At 45.9% G+C, this 8,393-nt stretch overlaps 4 non-coding genes across 4 annotated transcripts; all 4 read right to left on the bottom strand.

Annotated features, from left to right (window-relative positions):
- Positions 1-1,457: 1,457 nt before the first annotated feature.
- On the bottom strand, positions 1,458-1,576 carry LOC112086334. The gene has a single exon (XR_002899456.1). It is a non-coding gene; the product is annotated as a 5S ribosomal RNA (ribosomal RNA).
- Positions 1,577-1,915: 339 nt separating this feature from the next.
- LOC112086323 lies at positions 1,916-2,034 on the bottom strand. The gene has a single exon (XR_002899445.1). It is a non-coding gene; the product is annotated as a 5S ribosomal RNA (ribosomal RNA).
- Positions 2,035-2,436: 402 nt separating this feature from the next.
- On the bottom strand, positions 2,437-2,555 carry LOC112086370. The gene has a single exon (XR_002899490.1). It is a non-coding gene; the product is annotated as a 5S ribosomal RNA (ribosomal RNA).
- Positions 2,556-2,959: 404 nt separating this feature from the next.
- Positions 2,960-3,078, bottom strand: LOC112086368. The gene has a single exon (XR_002899488.1). It is a non-coding gene; the product is annotated as a 5S ribosomal RNA (ribosomal RNA).
- Positions 3,079-8,393: the final 5,315 nt, after the last annotated feature.

Below are 8,393 nucleotides of genomic sequence, written 5' to 3'. Positions count from 1 at the left end.
GTTTTGCGGCATCGTCTCCTTCCCCTCCTCCCGCAGGGCTAGCCGGTTCTGGGTGATGTAGAAAATTTCGCGCTGTCTCTATGCACTTAAGTCGCAGGCCCAAGTCCGAGCGCTTATGAGTGATCGTGCGGCATAGATCCCAGGCGCGGATGACTCGCATGCCTAAGTCGCACGATTGTGGACTTAGCATTTCTCTTGCTCGGGAGCTCCAGACCTCTTCCAGTGATAGTTTACCCGCACATTTCAACTCGCAGCATCAGCATTCAGGCGTTCATCTTCAGGCTGCGGGTTAACCAAGTCGCAAGACCATCTCGCAGCATCCAGAGCAGCTTAGATCACTTCGCATTCCGGAGAGTGTAACTCCTGTGATACTTGTCCGAATTGAATGATTTCGGTTGCAGAAGACAGAGGACTCATTTATCTCCAACTTTTGTGAAGGAAGTTTCAGTGCTTGGGAGGTGGAAGGCTTCCTGGAGGGCACATCTTTGCAGTGCATGTATACGACCAGAGAGAGGCGTCTAGACATGTGTCCATTCCGGAGGCCGTATCTTCCTGCTCATAGATCCGAATTGAATGATCTTGGACGTTCTGGAAAGAAGACTCAAATGTCTCTGATTCTCATGAAGGACCCGGAAACTGAATCGGCCTGGAAGTGCACCGTCCTTCGCATCCTTCAGAACTGATCTGCTCGGTCCGGAATACCTGCGAGACAGGGGTTTCTTCCGACGAGCTTATCTCTCTGCTCACGCGTCCGAATTCTACGATTCCAATTGCTATGAGACCGTGCTTCAATGCTCTCCAACTTCTATGAAGGACCCGCCATCTGAATCGGACCGGAAAGTTCCCCGGACAGGCGATTTCTGAGACATGTTTGCACCCGGAGATTTTGGCCGATACACTTCACTCGTGGTACGTGTTTTGGTCGACAAAGTCCACCCGCGGTACGTGAAAATGGTCGACAAAACCTTCCTGGCCAGCGAGAATGGCCGATAACCTCCATAGACCCAAGTTTTCCACTTTTTCAAGCTTTGCTCACCATTCCACCTCCTGGATTCGTCTTTTCAGCTCCATATTCACCTGATAGACACTCAAAACATGCAAAGACTCATTGGGACCTAATGCATCTCCTAAGTTCTAAAACAAACCCTAAGGACCTAAAATGCATGAAATAAAACATGATTTGGAATGATTTATGCAACCTAAATGGTGCAAATTATGAACGTATCAGTTTTAGAAAAGGGCCCGGAAGAGGGTGTAAAAATCAAAATTTTGGCCTTGTAAACCGCACCCATGGTCTTTAGACCCTTGGACAAGCCAGAGAGCACACTTGGGGCTTTCCACAAAGTTGCTGTAGGAGGCATGGTTCCACACGGTCTAGAAATGGCGTCGTTCGGAAGATGCCTTGTTTTTCAGATGAAAAGACCCAAAAAAAACAAAGAATCAAAAGGAACAAAAAAGGGGTGCAAGACGAGGACTTCCAAGGAGGTCACCCATCGTAGTACAACTCTCGCCCAAGCACGCTTTACTGCGGAGTTCTGATGGGATCCGGTGCATTAGTGCTGGTATGATCGCACCTGTCAGTATATGTATCGCAATAGCATATATCATTTGGCTTTTAGTCCGCGATGAAATCTCTTCGCATGTGTTGCACTGTTTATATGGCTTTTCCCGCCCAGCTGCGACGAGCATTCGTTGCAAGATATATAAGTTAGGACACCACGTTTGTCGACACTTAAACCGGGGCTTACGTTTTAGAAAATGGCACGCCCTAGAGCATTCTTGGGGCTTTCTGAAAAGTTGCTGTAGGAGGCGTGGTTCCACACGATCTCGAATTGGCATCGTTTAAAAGATGCCTTGTATTTCAAATGAAAAGACCTAAAAAAAAAGAAACAAAAGAATCAAGAGGAACAAAAAAGGAGTGCAACACGTGGACTTCCAAGGAGGTCACCCATCCTAGTACAACTCTCGCCCAAGCACGCTTTACTGCGGAGTTCTGATGGGATCCGATGCATTAGTGCTGGTATGATCGCACCTGTCAGTATATGTATCGCAATAGCATATATCATTTGGCTTTTAGTCCGCGATGAAATCTCTTCGCATGTGTTGCACTGTTTATATGGCTTTTCCCGCCCAGCTGCGACGAGCATTCGTTGCAAGATATATAAGTTAGGACACCACGTTTGTCGACACTTAAACCGGGGCTTACGTTTTAGAAAAGGGCCCGGAAGAGGGTCTAAAAATCAAAATTTTGGCCTTGTGAACCGCACCCATGGTCTTTAGACCCTTGGACAAGCCAGAGAGCACACTTGGGGCTTTCCACAAAGTTGCTGTAGGAGGCATGGTTCCACACGGTCTAGAAATGGCGTCGTTCGGAAGATGGCTTGTTTTTCATATGAAAAGACCCAAAAAAAACAAAGAATCAAAAGGAACAAAAAAGGGGTGCAAGACGAGGACTTCCAAGGAGGTCACCCATCGTAGTACAACTCTCCCCCAAGCACGCTTTACTGCAGAGTTCTGATGGGATCCGGTGCATTAGTGCTGGTATAATCGCACCTGTTAGTTTATGTATCGCAATAGCATATATCCTTTGGTTTTGAGTCCTCGATGAAATCTCTTTGCGTGTGTTGCACTGTTTGTATGGCTTTTCCCGCCCAGCCGCGACCAGCATTCATGCCAAGATATATAAGTTAGGACACCACGTTTGACGACACTTAAACAGGGGCTTATGTTTTAGAAAAGGGCCCGGAAGAGGGTCTAAAACTCAAAATTTTGGCCTTGTAAACGGGACCCATGGTCTTTAGACCTTTGGACACGTCAGAGAGCACACTTGGGGCTTTCCGAAAAGTTGCTGTAGGAGGCATGATTCCACACGGTCTAGAAATGGCGTCGTTCGGAAGATGCCTTGTTTTTCAAATGAAATGACCCAAAAAAAAAACAAAGAATCAAAAGGAACAAAAAAGTGGTGCAAGACAAGGACTTCTAAGGAGGTCACCCATCCTAGTACAACTCTCGCCCAAGCACGCTTTACTGCGGAGTTCTGATGGGATTCGGTGCATTAGTGCTGGTATGATCGCACCCATTAGTATATGTATCGCAATAGCATATATCCTTTGGCTTTGAGTCCTCGATGAAATCTCTTCGCATGTGTTGCACTGTTTATTTGGCTATTCCTGCGCAGCTGAGACGAGCATTCATGCCAAGATATATAAGTTAGGACACCACGTTTGACGACACTTAAACTGGGGCTTATGATTTAGAAAAGGGCCCAGAAGAGGCTCTAAACTAAAAATTTTGGCCTTGTAAACGGCACCCATGGTCTTTAGACCCTTGGACACGCCAGAGAGCACACTTGGGGCTTTCCGAAAAGTTGCTGTAGGAGGCATGGTAGTACTAAGTCATGAATGCAGTGCTATCATTCAGAAGAAGTCCATTCCAAGGAAGTTAACTGATCCAGGGAGCTTCACACTCCCTTGTGCCATTGGACCTCTTCTATTCTCTGGATGTCTTTGTGATTTAGGAGCATCAGTCAGCTTGATTCCATTCTCCATAGCTAAGAAGTTGGGCTTTAGAGTTTTCAAACCCTCAAGGATTTCTCTTATCCTTGCAGATAGATCAGTTAGATTGCCTGTTGGTATGTTGGAAGATCTACCTCTCAAGATAGGTGGTTTTGAGGTTCCAACAGATTTTGTTGTGCTGGAAATGATGAGGAACCAGTAGATCCTCTCATCTTGGGCAGGCCATTCTTAGCCACTGCAGGAGCTATTATTGATGTGAGAGGTGGGATAATAGAGCTTCAACTTGGGTCTGAAAGGCTCAAGTTTGATGTGAATGAGATGATGAAGAAACTCACCATTGAAGGTCAATGTTTCTATGTGGAGACAATGGACCAGTTGGCTGATGAGTTGCTTGAGGAACTGAACACTGAGGATCCTCTTCAAGCTGCTCTAACTCAAGAACAAGGAGAGAATGAGCTCTTGGCTGAAGCAAGTGAAGGGTATAAGCTGTATCTGGACAATGCAAGAGAGCTGGGTCCTGAAACAAGGTTTTTGGAGCTGGAACAAAGAGGCTCTGAAGTCTTTGCTATCAAGGAATCAGTCACCAGCCAAAGCAACCTGGACCAGGACTGGAATGAGGCTGATGCACCCTCTGTTGAGCTCAAGCCTCTACCAACAGGGCTCAGGTATGCGTTCTTAGGCCTGAACTCTACTTTTCCCGTGATCATAAATGATAAATTGCTGGAGCATGAGGAACGTGCATTACTTAGTGAAATAAGGAAATTTAGGAGAGCCATAGGGTATTCCTTGGCAGACAATAGAGGAATCTCTCCTGATATATGCACCCACAGGATCCACCTGGAGGACCAAGCCATGTCCTCTATTGAGCACCAACGTAGACTTAACCCCAACCTTAGGGAAGTGGTTAAGAAGGAGATACTAAAGCTTCTTGAGGCAGGGATAATTTACCCAATCTCTGACTCAAGATGGGTGTCTCCTGTTCATGTTGTGCCCAAGAAAGGTGGGATCACAGTGGTGAAAAACGACAAGGATGAACTCATAGCTCAAAGAACCATAACTGGCCATCGCATGTGCATTGACTATAGGAAATTGAATTCTGCTTCTAGAAAAGATCATTTCCCTTTACCATTCATTGATCAAATGCTTGAAAGGTTAGCTAATCATCCTTATTTTTGTTTTCTCGATGGGTACTCGGGGTTCTTCCAAATTCCCATAGACCCCCGGGATCAAGAGAAAACAACATTCACATGCCCTTATGGCACTTATGCTTATAGGAGAATGCCCTTCGGTTTATGTAATGCACCGGCCACTTTTCAAAGATGTATGATGCACATTTTCTCTGACATTATTGAAGAGAAAGTTGAGGTGTTCATGGATGACTTTAGTGTCTATGGCTCCTCCTTCTCGGATTGTCTCTCTAATTTGACACAGGTGTTGGAGAGATGTGAACAGCACAACTTGGTGCTGAACTGGGAGAAGTGTCATTTCATGGTGCAAGAAGGAATAGTTCTTGGGCACAAGATCTCTGAAAAGGGTATTGAGGTTGATAAGGCAAAGGTGGAAGTGATGGTGAATCTGCAAACCCCCACTTCAGTTAAAGGGATAAGGAGCTTCCTTGGTCATGCAGGGTTTTATAGAAGATTCATAAAGGACTTCTCAAGGATTGCCAGGCCCTTAACAAGACTGTTGTGTAAGGAGGTGGACTTCATCTTTGATGCTGAATGTGAAGAAGCCTTTAAGTTGATCAAGGAGGCATTGGTTAGTGCACCAATAGTTCAGGCACCAGAGTGGTCCCTACCTTTTGAGGTCATGACAGATGCTTCTGACTTTGCTGTTGGAGCAGTACTTGGACAGAAGAGGGACAAGAAGCTGCATGTGATCTACTATGCCAGTAGAACACTTGATTCTGCCCAAGAAAAGTATGCTACAACTGAAAAGGAAATGCTGGCAATAGTTTTTGCCTTTGATAAGTTCAGAAGCTACCTGGTGGGATCAAAGGTCATTGTGTATACTGATCATGCAGCCCTCAGGTACTTGATGACCAAGAAAGATGCCAAGCCAAGGCTGTTGAGATGGGTTTTATTGCTCCAGGAGTTTGATATGGAGGTGCTTGATAAAAAGGGGATTGAGAATGGGGCTGCAGACCATCTCTCAAGGCTGAGGATTGAAGAAAAAGTCCCCATAGATGATGCTTTGCCTGAAGAGTCTCTGATGGTGCTCCATTCCTACTTGGAGTTTGAGGAAGTAGAGAGCATTCAAGAAAGGAGGATGCCTTGGTTTGCAGACATAGTGAACTATCTTGCATGTGGGGTGGAGCCTCCTGAATTAGATGCTTACAAGAGGAAAAAGTTCTTCAGAGATGTCCAGAGATACTATTGGGATGAGCCCTACCTCTATGTTCTGAACAAGGATCAGCTATATAGAAGGTGCCTTGCTGAAGAGGAGATGCAACCTGTGTTGCAAGAATGTCATGGTTCCGCTTTTGGAGGTCACATGGGGGCATTCAAAACTGTGGCAAAGGTTCTTCAAAGTGGGTTTTGGTGGCCTACAATGTTCAAAGATGCCCAGTTGGTGGTTTCAGCATGTGATGCCTGTCAGAGGCATGGGAACATATCTAAGAGAAGTGAGATGCCTCAAAACCCCATTCTAGAAGTTGAGATCTTTGATTGCTGGGGGATTGACTTTATGGGACCTTTCATTTCATCCTATGGAAATCAGTACATCCTTGTTGCTGTGGACTATGTGTCCAAATGGGTTGAGGCCATTGCTTCCCCTACCAATGATTCCAAGGTTGTAGTGAAGCTGTTCAAGAGCATCATCTTCCCAAGGTTTGGAGTTCCAAGGGTTGTCATCTCTGATGGAGGATCCCATTTTTTGAACAAGACTCTGGAAGGTTTATTGAGAAAGCATGGAGTTAAACACAAGATAGCTACTCCATATCATCCTCAAACTAGTGGCCAGGTTGAAGTACCCAATAGACAGATCAAGGCCATTCTTGAGAGGACTGTTAGCTCAAGCAAAAAAGATTGGAGCAAAAGGCTAGATGATGCATTATGGGCTTACAGGACTGCCTTTAAAACTCCAATTGGAACATCACCATTCAGTTTGCTATATGGGAAGAGCTGCCACCTTCCTGTTGAGTTGGAGTACAAAGCTATGTGGGCTGTGAAGTTTCTAAACTTTGATATCAAGACAGCTCAAGAGAAAAGGATCATGCAACTTCATGAACTTGAGGAGATCAGGCTTGAAGCTTTTGAAAGCTCAAAGATCTATAAGGAGAAGACCAAGGTCTTGCATGATCAAAAGATTCTGAAGAGAGAATTCAAGTATGGTGATTTGGTGTTGCTTTTCAACTCCAGACTTAAGTTGTTTCCAGGAAAGCTTAAGTCTAGGTGGTCTGGACCTTTCAAAGTTCTTGAAGTGAGGCCTTATGGTGCCATTGTCTTGGAAGGAAAGAATGGCCAGGAATTTGTGGTGAATGGACAGAGAATCAAGCATTATTTAGTTTCACAAGGGAAAGAGGAAGCTACAACAGTTCCTCTTCTTGATCCACCAGCCTGTTAAACAGGTTCTCAAAGTCAAACTTAGAGACTTTAAACAAAGTGCTCTTGGGAGACACCCCAAGCTTATCTTTGTACATAGTTCTTTTGATTTCTTCTCTTTTCCTTTATGTTTTAGAACTTTTTGATGGGTTTTGTGAGTTGGTCTCAGGTACTAGGTGATCCTTGGAGGACATAGCTTGTGATGAATGGAATGGAGCATGTGAGAGAGCTGAGAGGACTGTTTAAAGCCAGAAAAACTTGAAGAACGCCTCAGTGCTACCTAGGTGTGCGGGTTAGTGCATGAAGAGCCCAGGCCGCAGCAAGACTCGCGATTTACTCCGGCCTGGGCGTGCTACCTGGCGTGAAAGAACCCTGGCCGCACAAAACCTTGAGAAGCCCGAAATGTTTAACTCCCAGTTACTGCGGCTTGGGAGTGCGGTTCAGAAGAGAGGGAGCTAGGCCGCACATCTACTCGGAATTTACTCCGGATTAAGTGTGCGGCCTAGAAACACGGAGGCCAGGTCGCAGCAGAAGAGAGATGGCCTAGTTTTCTAAGTAACAAACCCTGCGACATGGTCGTGCTACCTGGGAGTAAAGGAGACCAACCCGCACATATACTCGGAATTTACTCCTAGATGGGCGTGCTAGCTGGGAACATGAACACCAGGTCGCAGCAGGAAAAGAAAAGCCGTTTTGTTTAAGTCCAAAAAGCTGCGGGATGGTTGTGCTACCTGGGAACATAGGAAACCAAGTCGCACATGCACTCTCAATTTACTCCGGGATGGTTGTGCTACCTGGAAATATGAAGACCAAGCCGCAGCAAAAAGAGGAACGACCAGAATGCCTAAGTAACAAAGGCTGCGGGGTGGTTGTGCGGGTTAGACAGAGGATTACCAGGTAGCACAAAAATATTTCTGGTTCTGCACCGAGACGGTCACACGGCTCGATCCCGACGGTTCCCGGACGCACAAGAGAGAGAAAGGAGGCCGGTCAATGAGGAAAGGACGGGTCAAAGCCTTGCCTGGTCAAAATAGATCTATTGACCCCCAGTCCAAAGGCTTGACCCTGCCCCACACTCTCTCTCCCTCACAACAAACCCGAATGACTGAAAGAACCAACTCTTTGGCCAAGAAGAAGGGTCCTGCATCAAAAGGCAAAGGTTTGGTCTCAGGAACTTCAAAGCCAAGAGACAAAGGTCAAGGTGCAAAGAATACCACAAAGCAAGGAAAGTGTGATCCAGCGCCAAAAAGGACAAGGCCTGAATGAAGAGCTTTGGTGGTTGCTTCTGGTTCCAAGAAAAAGGGGAAACAGCTAGCTTTAAGGTGTGGAATCGATT

The sequence above is a fragment of the Eutrema salsugineum genome, unplaced genomic scaffold (genome assembly GCF_000478725.1).
Source record: "Eutrema salsugineum unplaced genomic scaffold, Eutsalg1_0 scaffold_21, whole genome shotgun sequence".
NCBI classification, from domain to species: Eukaryota; Viridiplantae; Streptophyta; class Magnoliopsida; order Brassicales; family Brassicaceae; genus Eutrema; species Eutrema salsugineum.
This window is presented reverse-complemented; position numbering and strand designations above follow the sequence as displayed.